The sequence below is a fragment of the Schistocerca serialis genome, chromosome 4 (assembly GCF_023864345.2).
Source record: "Schistocerca serialis cubense isolate TAMUIC-IGC-003099 chromosome 4, iqSchSeri2.2, whole genome shotgun sequence".
Classification (NCBI taxonomy): Eukaryota; Metazoa; Arthropoda; class Insecta; order Orthoptera; family Acrididae; genus Schistocerca; species Schistocerca serialis.
The window spans coordinates 595,465,633-595,479,805 of record NC_064641.1 but is presented as its reverse complement, the minus strand read 5'-3'; the positions used below and the strand labels follow the sequence as shown (position 1 = coordinate 595,479,805).

General features: G+C 43.9%; 1 protein-coding gene across 1 annotated transcript in view; it reads left to right on the top strand.

The window, feature by feature from the left end:
* The first annotated feature begins 3,187 nt into the window (after positions 1 to 3,187).
* LOC126475352 (choline transporter-like protein 1) overlaps positions 3,188 to 14,173 on the top strand; it is a 496,357-nt gene continuing 485,371 nt past the window's right edge. The window contains exon 1 of the mRNA XM_050103165.1: positions 3,188 to 3,321. The gene's annotated coding sequence lies outside the window, so the exon portion shown is untranslated. The remainder of the gene's footprint in view (positions 3,322 to 14,173) is intronic.

The window sequence follows — 14,173 nt, the reverse complement described above, 5'->3', positions numbered from 1 at the left end:
TTCATAACTACGCTGATTAGTTTCAAGCAAAACTAGACTCTATGTTAGTCAATTTAACGCTTAACTATGAAAATTCAGACAAAAATCCATTGTGAAATTTCTACGGAGTCTTGTTTTCGCTCCGCCCAACATTTGATCAAAAAATTGAGGGTACAGTTTTTGTACTGATATCGCATGTCCCAGTTTCCGATTCACTGCGCTCGCGCAGCGATAGAAATAAATGAACTCTTTTTACGTTGTCTGTCGTGGCGTCCCCGCACTCCAACCGCGTGCTGATACTGTCGACGCCGTAGAGCTGCTACTGCCGCAGCTCTCGCAGTGGAGTTGAGACACGATGCGCGATGACGTAGGTCCCCGTCGGTGAGCGGGAGACAGAAATGCGAACTCGTACGATGGAGGCTTCTTCTGATTTAAGATTGAATGATTCATTGCCCGGATATGCAGTAGTTGTTATATCTTATCTCATCCGCATCGTACACACCACCAATTGCGAGGAAACATTGTAATTATCAGTCTTCTCGTACGTTGCTGGCTCGTTGCTATGAAGTTGTTGAACCTGTATGAAGCAAGATCCACAGATACTCTTTGATCACGTTTGAGTGAACCTATGCCGTAATGTTAAAAAAATGTTCAAAAGTTCTCTTTTCAATTAATGAAGTAGGTATTTTGATATTCAGATTAAATTGTCCCAGCTGAGCAATCGTTGGTTAACTATCATTGATTAAATCACTTAATAATGTAGTCCACGCTTGATATTTCACTTGGAACGAACAGTTTATTGTTCCTTGGCCACTAAATACTTTACAACTTTCGCACCACACGCACACGCAATTAGTTGGTTAAGTCAGTTCTATTAAAATTAAGTTCTTGACCATTACGACAACTTGACTCTTCAGCGTAATTGTACGAGGGCGGTTCAGAAAGTAACCTCCGATTGGTCACAGTGCGGGTTGTGGGGGGTGTAGCGACGCCATCTGTGCGTTCACGCACTCAACAGGTCAGTCGGCATCAAGCCGTGGTCGAGTGAACGTCGTACCTGCGCTAGTTTAGTTTTTGTGGCAGTTTGAAATGTGTGCTGCAATTGAAAACCCCGCCAAATGTGAAGTGCGTGCTGTCATAAGGTTTTTTACAGCCAAAGGATATTCTGCAGCAGCTATTCATCGTGAGCTTTGTGCCGTGTATGGACCAAGAGTTATGAGTGAAGGAGTTGTCCGTGAATGGGTACGTTTATTTAAAAGTGGACGAGAAAACGTTCATGATGAAGAGAGGAGTGGTAGACCATCATTGGTGACTGACGAACTCGTTCAGACAGTTGATGCAAAAGTTCGTGAAAATCGACGTTTCTCAATGTCGGAGTTGTCTACTGGTTTTCCACAGATTTCTAAGACTCTCTTGTACGAGATAGTGACGGCAAGATTGGGTTACCGTAAGTTCTGTGCACGATGGGTGCCCAAAATTCTTACCGACCACCACAAAACTCAAAGAATGGCCTCTGCATTAGACTTTCTGTCACGTTATGAGGACGAAGGAGAACCATTGTTAAACAGAATCGTGACTGGTGACGAAACCTGGATTAAGTACGTGAACCCTGAGACAAAAGAACAATCAAAGATGTGGACACATTCAAATTCGCCTACCAAACCAAGAAAAGCCTTGCAAGATTTTTCTGCCAGAAAACTGATGGCAACGGTGTTTTGGGATGCCAAAGGGGTGTTGTTGGTTGAATTCATGGAACGTGGTACGACCATTAATCAAGACGTGTACTGTGAAACAATAAAAAAGTTACGATGGGCTATACAGAACAAACGCCGTGGTATGCTGACTTCCAGTGTCGTTTTTTTGCGCGATAACGCCCGTCCTCACTCTGCTCGCAGAACAAGGGCCCTTCTTGAGTCCTTCAAGTGGGACGTTATCAACCATCCACCTTACAGCCCAGACCTGGCGCCAAGTGATTATCACCTCTTCATGCATTTGAAGAAATGGCTCGGGCCACAGCGGTTTGATGACGACGAAGAGCTCAAAGATGCGGTCACAGGCTGGCTCCAGGCACAAATGGGTGATTTTTTATGCAGAAGGAATTTCAAAGCTTGTGAAGAGATACGATAAGTGCCTCAATCGCTATGGAGACTATGTAGAAAAATAGTGCAAAGATGTAGTTGTAAGATGTATATATTAAAATATTTTTATTTAACTTGGTGTATTTTTTTAAATCAACCGGAGGTTACTTTCTGAACGGCCCTCGTATTATCTTCGTGAAGTCGTGTAATTGTGTCCTACTCGAGACTAATTGAGTGTAGTCCTTTGATATACTACCCACTTTTATTTTAGTTCCAACTATTTGAAAGTCAAGTCCAGTATTCACTAGTTTCGTCAATAAAGTTCAATTAGCCCGTTATGCACGGTTAAACGCGTCTATCAGATCCTATCTCTGCTTAGAAAATCAGTTTCCAAAGTTCGTGAATCACGTCACGCAAGAAACACTTCTGAACGCAAAACAATCTCGTCGCGTTCCGTACTCTAAATAACTAAGACAAGAATTGTTCTCGCACGTCTTTACAGCACGAGAGCCAGCAAGCGACTTCTGTGAAAGAGTAATGTAGGCGCATTGAATTTCTTCGTTGCGCTTACAACTCTCTTCCACATTAAAGTTATCTCTGACTAACATCACCTTGGACTTAGCTTTCAAGATATTATTTGCAATTATCACTTGGATATTTGCCCATTAATTAAATCTGAGGTTTCTTCCTCCTCTTTTCATAACAAAAACTCTCAGTGATGTATAATATTGTTGTTATCAAAACTTCTTGGTGTTAGCTTATCGGCAAAGATGTCGTATTTGCCAAGATAACGCTTCCCTACTTCATATTATGATATTCTGTCTTAATTGACTTTAAGGGGTCGTTGGGGTGTTATACTGTACTTCTTATTAGTGTACCGCTGAGTATCAACTACACTGATTGGGGCAGTTTTTAATAGCTTTTTTAATTCTGAAGTGATCTGTACTGTGCACTTTGCGAGCAAATCGAGACTAAACGGATGTGTCTTGTACAATACTGGTAGTAATGCGGGGGAGTGGGGACAGGGAGGGGTTGTTTACGCGGAAGGACAGGCGCCGCTTGCGGCAGCCTGCAGCTGGGGGGCGTGGCCGCGAGCTGCAACTGTCCGCCGAAGGCCGCGCGGCGCTCCCGTCGGTTTCCGCAGAGCGCTGAGGTGGCTATGGTCAGTACGCGGCCGACTGTCGTCGCGGAAGGAGGGAGAGGGAGTTACGGCAAGCCGTCCGCCGCGGCGTGTGCGAAGCGTGTCCACTGCGGCAGCCAACAGGTAGGGAGCTCCTCCCGCGTCCACGTGCTCGCCGCAAATAGCCTCACGCTTCCGTTCTCGGTTCTTCATCCTGTAGCACGTCCGGCAGCGCCGACTGAACACTCTGAAACGGTGTCACAACAATGCCACTCATCCTTCAGAGTGCGTCTTTCCGGAGAACGTCTTGTCACTCAGTGTGATACCGACTTCTGTTTATCGGATGCGAGAAGTACTACAGTATTCTCCACGTGGGAAAGCATTTACGTGGATTCGTTAACCTAAGAAATCTTCTGCTTTACACGCATCATCTCAGAAAAAAATAGTATTGCATCGTGTTTTGACTGGACGTTGTTTAAATGTCGCGCTGTAAACTACTTATTTCTTTAAGTATTCTTAGGGAACTAAGAAGTTAAATAATGAGATGGATACTCAGCGAAGTCAGTGAAGTGCGTCTTCTAAATCTGCCAGTTGACTACTAAGGACGTACCTATCCATCTCAGAAAAGAAAAATTTTCGCAAATCGAATCTCGCATTCTGCCCCGCCAGGTACACCTGTATCGATTTAGTATCACTTTGAAGAGAAATAAAAACTGTTATGGATACTGACTACTAATAAGTCTACTCCGAGGCAACTGTCGTGTGATCTCAAAACTGCACCTCACCCTTCTCACGTCTTGGATACGATCTTTCCGACAACCATGTTCCTCCTGCAGCTGACTTCATTCTACCTCACAAACACCACGAATTCGTCGTTTATTTTCTTTACATTCTCTGCAAAGTATTTCATTCAAATTCCCACAAAACAATTATTTTTCTTGGTCTGCCAGTTATATGCCGTTCAATATCGTTCTAATTTTCTCCAGTAAACTGCGAAATACGATTACCAGCTATGCTGCCTCTCCTTGCATTACTTTGACGTTCGCCGCTAAAAATATTCGGAGGACCATGAGACTTCACGTAGTACTCAAAAGGCCTCCGCTCCCAGACGATCATCATGGAACATGAATTATAATTTCCGATACCGTAGCGCCATTCGGTATCCACGTTAAACTGTAGCGCTCCCATTCGGTCTTGGATAAATGACTGTTTCTAATATGAGGGCGTGCTGACAAGTAAACCCCCCCATTTTTTTGTGAAACTCTTAAAGCTTTTTAAATCAAAAAATGTTATAAACATTATACATCTTTATTCTTCATGTATGCATATTTGCAACCCTGTGCCGCTAGAACTGTAGAGCGAAACATGGCAGTGTGTAGCGTAACTATGTCGGTGCACGAGAAACAGCGTGCTGTAATCGAGTTTCTAACCGCAGAAGAATTCGTCCACAACACAACGACAGACCACACACATGCGCTGCGACACCTGCAACAATCCGACGCCTTGGGTTCTCTGTCGTCGATCATCTTCCACACAGTCCCAACTTTCCCCATCCGATTTTCCTGTCTCCAGAACTTAAAGAACACCACTTTGACAGTTACGAAGCGGCGCAAGCAGAGGTGAGGTGTTGTGGCTCAGACAACAAAGTCACAATTACAGTATCAATAAACTGATCTCTCGCTGGGTGAAACGTATTCGTCACCAGGTCACCGTATTGAGAAATAAATACACAGACGTGAAAAATGAAGATGCAGAATGTTAATAAAGTTTGTCTGATTTAAAAAGCGTGAAAAATTGTCAGATAAAAAATTCGGTGACATTACTCTGCAGCATGTCCTCATAGTTCCCATAACCTTTTCTTACGTGTCAGTGGCCGTGATTACAAAGGATCGTGTTCTCATTTTTTTCCATTACTTGTTTTACGGTGCTAGACAGAACTACTTCTGTCCCAACCTTTTCTTCCGACGCGTCTGTCTAGCCTGAGGATACTAGTCGCCCTTGTGTTCTGTTAGGAGCCTACCTCCAAACGACGAGGCTTTCTCAGTTTCTTATTAAAATCACACAATGTAACCAAATAACTCCTGTCTTAAGATATTGTGGAATTTCAAATAAACCTTTCTCTAAGTGGAGCAGCAACTTCTTGGTATTTCTGTATAATCTCTTGTTTGAAAGGAACAACATAAAACATTAAAAATCAGTAATTATTGTATCTGATCAGGTTAAGTAAATAAAAGAAAAAATATAGCGCATATGGCTGTCCAAAGCAAATCAATTCGACAGTATGTGAGAAATGTAAGCGTTCAATATTTTACTAATTTAATACTTGTACTGAAGCACATCAGAATAATATGTCCTAGAGTTTCTAACCAATAATAGTGTTATTTTATTAAGTAACACCATTATTAGTTACAAAGTCTGCGACTTCTTATTCCAATGTTCTTCAGCACAAGGATTGATTTACTAAAAGACTGAATGTGTACATTTGTCACATATTATTGAATTGATTTGGTGGGCCTATACACACTAAATTTTTTGCTTTAGTTATTTATTGTAATCAGATATAATAATTTTACGTAATTGTAACCATGCGTATCTGCTGCCTACTACAAATATTGACGCAATAAACCCCGTTGAAGCACGTCCTGAAACCAGAATTCGAAACGAGTCACAGCGGTTTCCAGTAAAATTGGAAAGAAAACACGAATTGTGGTTGTGTTTTTGCAAATACAGAAATTACATGGATACTTTGGTGCTGAAAACGGTTTTCTTCAGCAGCGAACTAAAAATGCATAATTAAAATGCCTCTCTCGGCACCATACTGATTTTAAGTTTCGTGCTGGGCACCAAACCTATCAAAATGTTTGTAATTTTGTGACAAACTGCCTGTCCTTTCATTTTTTTACCGTTCTTTCCTTTCATCTCAGCGTGAATTTTTGCTGCTTGTAATTGATCAGAAACATGGGACAAAATTCCTGATATAACTTTATTGTTCCAAAATAGTATAGCTTCGCGTGAAGCCGGTTTCCTTTGTTAACTACTGCGAACCAGAAGGCACTATATAGAGGAAGGTTGAGCAGTAATTCTTCATTTCCAGTACTCACCTGTTAGCTTCCACATCGTCGCCTACGGGAATGGAAACAAATATCCTAACAGATGTTCAATCACTAGTGATGATTTGGCGTCACTACCGTATTTCTATATATGCCAATTTATAAATACCCTGTAAATGCCAAGTCCCATTTCGGACATAATACGGCTGAAGTTGTTACCGAAGTCATAGAAAACCTGTATCAGGATGGCGGATGGGGGCTTGACGTCTACTCCTGCAGAATACGCATCCTGTATCTTAACCGCCGCTCCACCTAGCTCAGGACGTCAGTCGAGTGTCGTGTCCATCTTCACATCATTTGCAGTTCGGTCTGTGTAAAGCAAACATGCAGCTAAAACAGAAAGCGCCTGCGCACGCAACATCCGCAGACCGAAAGGAGCCCTCTGTCTTCGTTGGCAGGCTTGCTTGTATGGCCATGAATCAACTAGGAGCTTTCGTTCATAATATGCCTACAAGTAATTCGCGCCGACACTTAAGGCTAGGTAGTACGAAATACTACACTGAAGCGCCAAAGAAACTGGTATAGGAATGCGTATTCAAATACAGAGATATGTAAACAGGCAGAATACGCCGTTGCAGTCGGCAACTCCTATCAAAGGCAACAAGTGTCTGGCGCAGTTATATCGGTTACTGCCTCTACAGTGGCAGATTATCAAGACTTAAGTGCCGGCCGTGTGGCCGAGCGGTTCTGGGCGCTATAGTCTGGAACCGCGCGACCGCTACGGTCGCAGGTTCGAATCCTGCCTCGGGCATGGATGTGTGTGATGTCCTTAGGTTAGTTAGGTTTAAGTAGTTCTAAGTTCTAGGGGACTGATGTTAAGTCCCATAGTGCTCAGAGCCATTTGAACCATTTTCAAGACTTAAGTGAGTTTGAACGTGGTGTTATAGTCGGCGCACGAATGATGGGGCACAGCATCTGCGAGGTTGCGATGAAGTGCGGATTTTCCCGTACGACCATTTCACGAGTGTACCATGAATATCAGGAATCCGATAAAACATCAAACCTCCGACGTCGCTGCTGCAGGAAAAAGATCCTGCAAGATCGAGACCAACAATGACTGAAGAGAATCGTTCAACGTGACAGAAGTGCAACCCTTACGCAAATTGCTGCAGATTTCAATCCTGGGCCATCAAGTGTCAGCGTGTGAACCATTCAACGAAACATCATCGGTATGGGCTGTTGGAGCCGAAGGTCCACTCGTGTACCCTTTATGACTGCACGATACAAAGCTTTAAGCCTCGTCTGGGCCTGTCAACACCGACACTGGACTGTTGATGATTGGAAACATGTTGCATAGTCGGACGAGTATCGTTTCAGACTGTATCGAGCGGATGTACACGTACGGGTATGGAGACAACCTCATGAATCCATGGACCCCGCATGTCGGCAGGAGACTGTTCAAGCTGGTGGAGGCTATGTAATGGTGTGGGGTGTGTGCAATTGGGGTGATATGGGACCCCTGGTACGTCTAGATACGACTCTGACAGGTGACACGAACGTAAGCATCCTGTCTGGTCACCTGCCTCCATTCATGCCCGTTGTGCATTCCGACGGACTTTAGCAATTCCAGTAGGACAAGGCGACACCCCACACGTCCAGAATTGCTACAGTGGTTCCGGGAACACTCTTCTGCGTTTAAACACTTCCGCTGGCCAGACATGAACATTATTGAGCATATCTCGGATGCTTTGCGACGTGCTATCCAGAAGAGATCTTCACCTCCTCGTACTCTTAGGATTTATGGACAGCTCTGCAGGATTCATGGTGGCAATGCCCTCCAGTACTAATTTAGATATTAGTCGAGTCCACGTGTTGCGGTACTTCTACGTGCTCGCGGGGCTCTACATATTGGGCAGGTGTACCAGTGTATTTGCGGAAATTTTTCTGTACCTGCTTGTTTTGATTTATTCTGTACGACTCTCCGCTTCCCTTCTCCATACGCGGAGATTGTGAAGCTGAAACGGATGCCGTCTGACTAACGATAGAATAGTACAAAACGTTTGCAATTTCATAGGCAGTAACTAATAAACCTAAAGCAATAAAAGCAGGATTGATAGACGCTTGCACACTCAGGGTAGGGGGAGAGAGGGACTGTCATTCTCTTAATGTACTCGTTGTGCTATCCTTGTTTCAGTATAGAGGGAATCCAATGAGGAAACTCACTGTTGTCCAATAGTAACAACCGAATATTAGGAAAGTTGTAAATGGGTATCTAAAGGGCATCGGCTTCTGCACTGATTCAGATGATTTTAATTTAAGCATGCTTTCTCACTGAGATGGAGATTTTCTAGTCATCATCTTGTAACTGTTTTTTTTTTTAAATACAGTTTTCGCTAGAAAATATGACTCAAAAAACGCTAATTTGAATTCATAGAATCAATCTGTGTTATGGAAATCCTGAACCTCTTGTGTATCGTACAGGAATTTCGACATGATTTGGACTCGGCAGCTAATGTAAAAAGTGATGGTAAAGGGTAGGGTGTTTCAAAAAGATGCCATCCATTTCATTTAAGTAGAAGGTACAATATAGCGAAATTGCACGAAGGCTTTTGAAACATAATATAAAATTACACTATGTGATCAAAAGTATCCGGACACCCGCAAAAAACATAAGATTTCGATATTAGGTGAATTGTGCTGCCACCTACTGCCAGGTACTCCATATCAGCGACTTCAGTAGTAATTAGACAACGTGAGAGAGCAGAATGAGGCACTCTGTGGAACTCACGGACTTGGAACGTGGTCAGGTGATTGGGTGTCACTTGTGTCATACGTCTGTACGTGAGATTTCCACACTCCTAAACAACTCTAGGTCCACTGTTTCAGATGTGACAGTGAAGTGGAAACGTGAAGGGACACGTACAACACAAAAGGGTACAAGCCGACCTCGTCTGTTGACTCGGACAGCGCCGACATTTGAAGAGGGTCGTAATGTGTAATAGGCAGACATCTATCCAGACAATTACACAGGAATTCCAAACTGCATCGGGATCCACTACAAGTACTATAGCCGTTAGGCGGGGGATGAGAAAAATTGGATTTCATGGTCGAGAGGCTGCTCATAAATCACACCGGTAAATACCAAACGACGCCTCGCTTGGTGTAAGGAGCATAAACACTGGACGATTGAACAGTGGAAAAACGTTGTGTGGAGTGACGAATCACGGTAACCAATGTGGCGATCCGATGGCAGCGTGTGGGTATGGAGAATGCCCGGTAAACGACATCTGCCAGCGTATGTAGTGCCAACAGTAAAATTCTGAGGCGGTGGTGTTATGGTTTGGTCGCATCTGCCAGCGTATGTAGTGCCAACAGTAAAATTCTGAGGCGGTGGTGTTATGGTGTGGTCGTGTTTTTCATGGAAGGGGCTTGCACTCCTTGTTGTTTTGCGTGGAGCTATCTCAAAACACCGGTTCCCTCCAGATCACCGACGTAAAGCGCTGTCGGACTTGGCCGGCACTTGGATGGGTGACCATCCGGGCCACCATCCGCTGTTGCCATTTTTCGGGGTGCATTCAGCCTCTTGATGTCAGGCCTGGCAAAAAATGTGGAGCACCCACAAGATATAGTCAACTGTCAATGTAAAGTCGTACACGCAAACACCAATGCCGAATATGTACGATGACGTGCTGAAAAGTAATTCCTCCAAATTTTTTATGTGAAAACTCTTAAAGCTTTTTAAATAATGCAAACTTTATTAACATTCTACATCTTTATTCTTCATGTCTACATATCTATTTCTCTACATAGTCACCCTGGGGATGCACGCACTTCTCCCGACGACTGACCAGTTTGTTGATACCGTCGCTGTAGAATGTCTTTCTTGACGAAGCCACAACCTCACCTCTGCTTGCATCGCTTCATCACTACAAAAGTGAAGTCCTCGAAGGCGTTCTTTAAGTTTTGGAAACAAATGAAAATCAGCTGCGGCCAAGTCGGGAGTTTATGAAAAAGATCGGTGACAGTGAGGCCAAAGCATCGGATTGTGCAGATGTTGCAACACTCGTGTGTAGTCTGGCATTGTCATGTTGAAGCACAGGGTGCTCCGTGTGTGGACGAGCTCTTCAAATTCGAAATTCCATTATAGGACGCTGTTTCTCACGCACCGACATGGCTACGTTACGCACTGCCATGTTACACCCTACAATCCGGAACTCTCAAGAGGCAGAGGGCTGCAAATACGTGGACATGAAAAATAAAGATGTAGAACGTTTGTTTTATTTAAAAAGCTTGAGTTTACATAAAAAACTCAGAGGCTTTACTTGATACCACGCCTTCATAAATAATTAAAACTGCAATTATCTGTGACAAGTAGAGCGAGCACTAGAGTTAGTGTTGTTCTTGTTTAATGTTATACTCCGATTAAAATTGGATTTTCGTTAGCCCCTACCACTCGCCTCGCTGAAACGTCAATCACGAAGTAAGAAACTTCCTGGCAGATTAAAACTGTGTGCCGGACCGAGACTCGAACTGGGTCCCGAGTTCGAGTCTCGGTCCGGCACACAGTTTTAATCTGCCAGGAAGTTTCGTATCAGCGCACACTCCGCTGCAGAGTGATAATCTCATTCTGGAATCACGAAGTTCAAAAATGGCTATGAGCACTATGGGACTTAACATCTGAGGTCATCAGTCCCCTAGACTTAGAACTACTTAAACCTAACTAACCTAAGGACATCACACACATCCGTGCCCGATGCAGGATTCGAACCTGCGACCGTAGCAGTTACGCGGTTCCGGACTGAAGCGCCTAGTACCGCTCGGCCACCGCGGCCGGCGGAATCACGACGTAATTTTAATCGGAGTGTATCAAACTTTCTAGAATATATATGGGGCGTGAAGACCGTCAGATGTTGGGTGATCACTGTGAATGACACAGAGGCGCCGCGCACTCGTGTGAAACAGCGTCATCAGCACCTTACAGATCTGGAAAGGGGCCACATTGTGGATCTCCGTTTGACCAGCTGATCGAATCGTGCAGATTTGTGGGACGTTCGGATGTGACATTTGTTCGATTTTGCATCGCGTAGGAACACGAGGGCAGGCATACTTTTCGTCAGGGTTCTGGTCGCCCACGTCTGAGCATCACAAAGGCGGATCGCTTTATTTTGCGCCAGGCACATCATAAACCCTTCACATCTGCACCTCCCAACCGACAAGAAGTAATGGACTTCTTGCAACATTCTGTGCCGTCCCGCACCATTAGTAGGAGACAAACAGCAACTGCACTACGGAATTGCTGCCACATGCGTATGCTGACGTTAACACAGCACGGGCGGCCGTGTTCAGAGTGGTGCCTCGTCCGGGAAGCGTGACTGCTGAATGAAGGGCGTCGCATCTTGTTCAGTGACAAACTGCGCGTCTGAACTGTGAAGTCATCCATACGAGTGCTAGAATGAATTCAGTAAATTTCAGTTACACTATAAATGACGCAGATCTAGAGGATGAAAATTCAGCTAAATAGTTAGCGATTACAATACGAGTAATTTACGAGGCGTGTTTTTTAAGTTAGCACGTTTTTTTTTAAATTTCAAAACGGTACTAAGATACCCCAATAATTTTATTTTTACATGAAAGCCTGTACCTTAATCTACGCACTGACGCCATTACAATCTGATTCTTCCTTGTTTACGTTGTGTACTGAGTGTTTAAGGTGCCTCCGATAATCGTGAGTCCCGCCGACTGTGAAGTACGAGCTGTTATAAGATTTCTTAGTGCTAAAGGCCTAAAAGCGATCGATATTCATTTTTAGATCTGTGCAGTTTACGGAGAAAACATTATGAGTGATGGAATGGTAAGAAAAAGAGTGAGAGCATTTAAAGATGGCCGCACAAATGTGCATGATGAACAACGGAGTGGGCGTCCTTCGGTCGTTAATGAAAGTTTGCTGCAGGAAGTGGACAATAAGGTGAGAGAAAACAGACGCTTTACGGTTTCCTCCTTGCGGGATGACTTTCCTAATGTTTCTCGTAGTGTTTTGTATGGCATTGTGACCGAACACTTGAATTACTGAAAATTGTGTACACGCTGGGTACCGAAAATGTTGACGGATGCACACAAAACCAAACGTTTAGACAGTGCACTGACTTTCCTTGAGCGGTACCACAACGACGGTGATGATTTCTTAAGCCAAATTGTTACGGGCGATGAAACATGGGTGGCCTACGTCACAGCAGAATCAAAGAAACAGTCCATGGAAGTTGAGCAAGCGCATCGTTTTGTTGCAAGACAATGCCCGTCCGCATGTGGCGAATCAGACCGAAGATCTCATCACATCTTTTCGATGGGAAACTCTAGATCATCTTCCGTACAGCCCCGATCTTGCGCCCAGTGACTACCATCTGTTCCTGCACTTAAAGAAACACCTGGGCGGTTAGCGTCTTCAAGACAATGACGACGTCAAAACAGTGGTGATGCAGTGGTTAACAAGTCAGGCGGCAGACTTCTATGAGGAGGGTATTCAAAAACTGGTACAATGTAATGACAAGTGCCTCAATATTGACGGAAATTATGTAGAAAAGTAGATTAAGGTACAGGCTTTCATGTAAAAATATAATTATTGAGATATCTTAGCACGTCTTTTAATTTCAAAACGGTACTTACTTAAAAAACACGTCTCGTATATTGGTACGATCACATAGGTAATGTTGTGGGGAAAGCGAACCAAAGACTGCGATCTACTGACAGAAAGCTTAGAAGATGCAACAGGTCTGCCTTGCCCGTCCTCTTCTGGAGTACTGCTGCGCGGTATGGAGGCCGCATCAGATAGAATTGACAGAGGATATCGAACAAATTCAACTGAGGGCAGCGCGTTTTGTATTATCTCGAAATAAGAGTGAGAGTGTCACAAATATGGTACGCGAGGTGGGAGGCAACCATTAAAACAAAGGCGATTTTCGTTCAACAGGACCTTTTCACGAAATTTAAATCGACAACTTTTCCTCAGAATGCGAAAATACTTTGTTGCTGCCCGCCTACGTAAGGAGACATAGTCATTGTCATAAAACGAGAGAAATCAGAGCGCACACGTGAAGATTTAAGCGTTCGTTTTTCCCTCGCGCTGTTCAAGAGTGGAATGGTAGAGATATAGCTTCAAGGTGGTTTGATGAAACCTCTGCCAGGCAGTTTATCGCGAATTACAGAGCGGTCATGTATATGTAGATGTATCTCGGGTGACAATCGTCGGCGATTATAGCGGCGACCTGGGGAGAAGCACTATTCCTCCAGTACGAAACTGCAGTGCCCATATCGTGAAGAAATGCGACGCAATGCTCCTTCGGACATACATGCATGTCCGAATGAACAGGCACTGTGGCGACTGCAGAGGCTGTGAAAGATATGAAATGTATCGCAGTTGCGAATATGAACCACCTTCAGCTATATTACGGAACTACGACAATGCAGATCCGTGCCGGATCGGGACTCTAACCCGGATTTCCCTCTTTAAGCGAGCGTTTGCCTTAACACCTCGACTATCCTAACACGACTCACAGCCAGACACAAAGTTCCACATGTCGACGTCCACGTGTCAAACCTGTACTCGTACACTCCGTTAATGTTACTCCCGTACAGGGGCGACATTTTATTTGTAAAACGCAGTCACGGTATCGAAATTGCTGTTCATAAAATAACATCACAAAGAGTTTCTTTTCGTTTCCTACTTCTGTGTGTTTCACTTTTTTGTGTCGAGCAGTGTGTATGATTGTACCTCAGTATTTTATATGCGGTGTCAGAAGATCTGGTTATTTGTGACAATCATCTCACATAAAGAAACCTGAACTACAATTTTTGTTCTTGAATAGTTTGAATTTAAATAATTTTATAGTAGTTTTCATCAAATACAAGCCAAAGTTTCTTAAATTTAATATTAGCAGCAAGCAAGGTAAAAT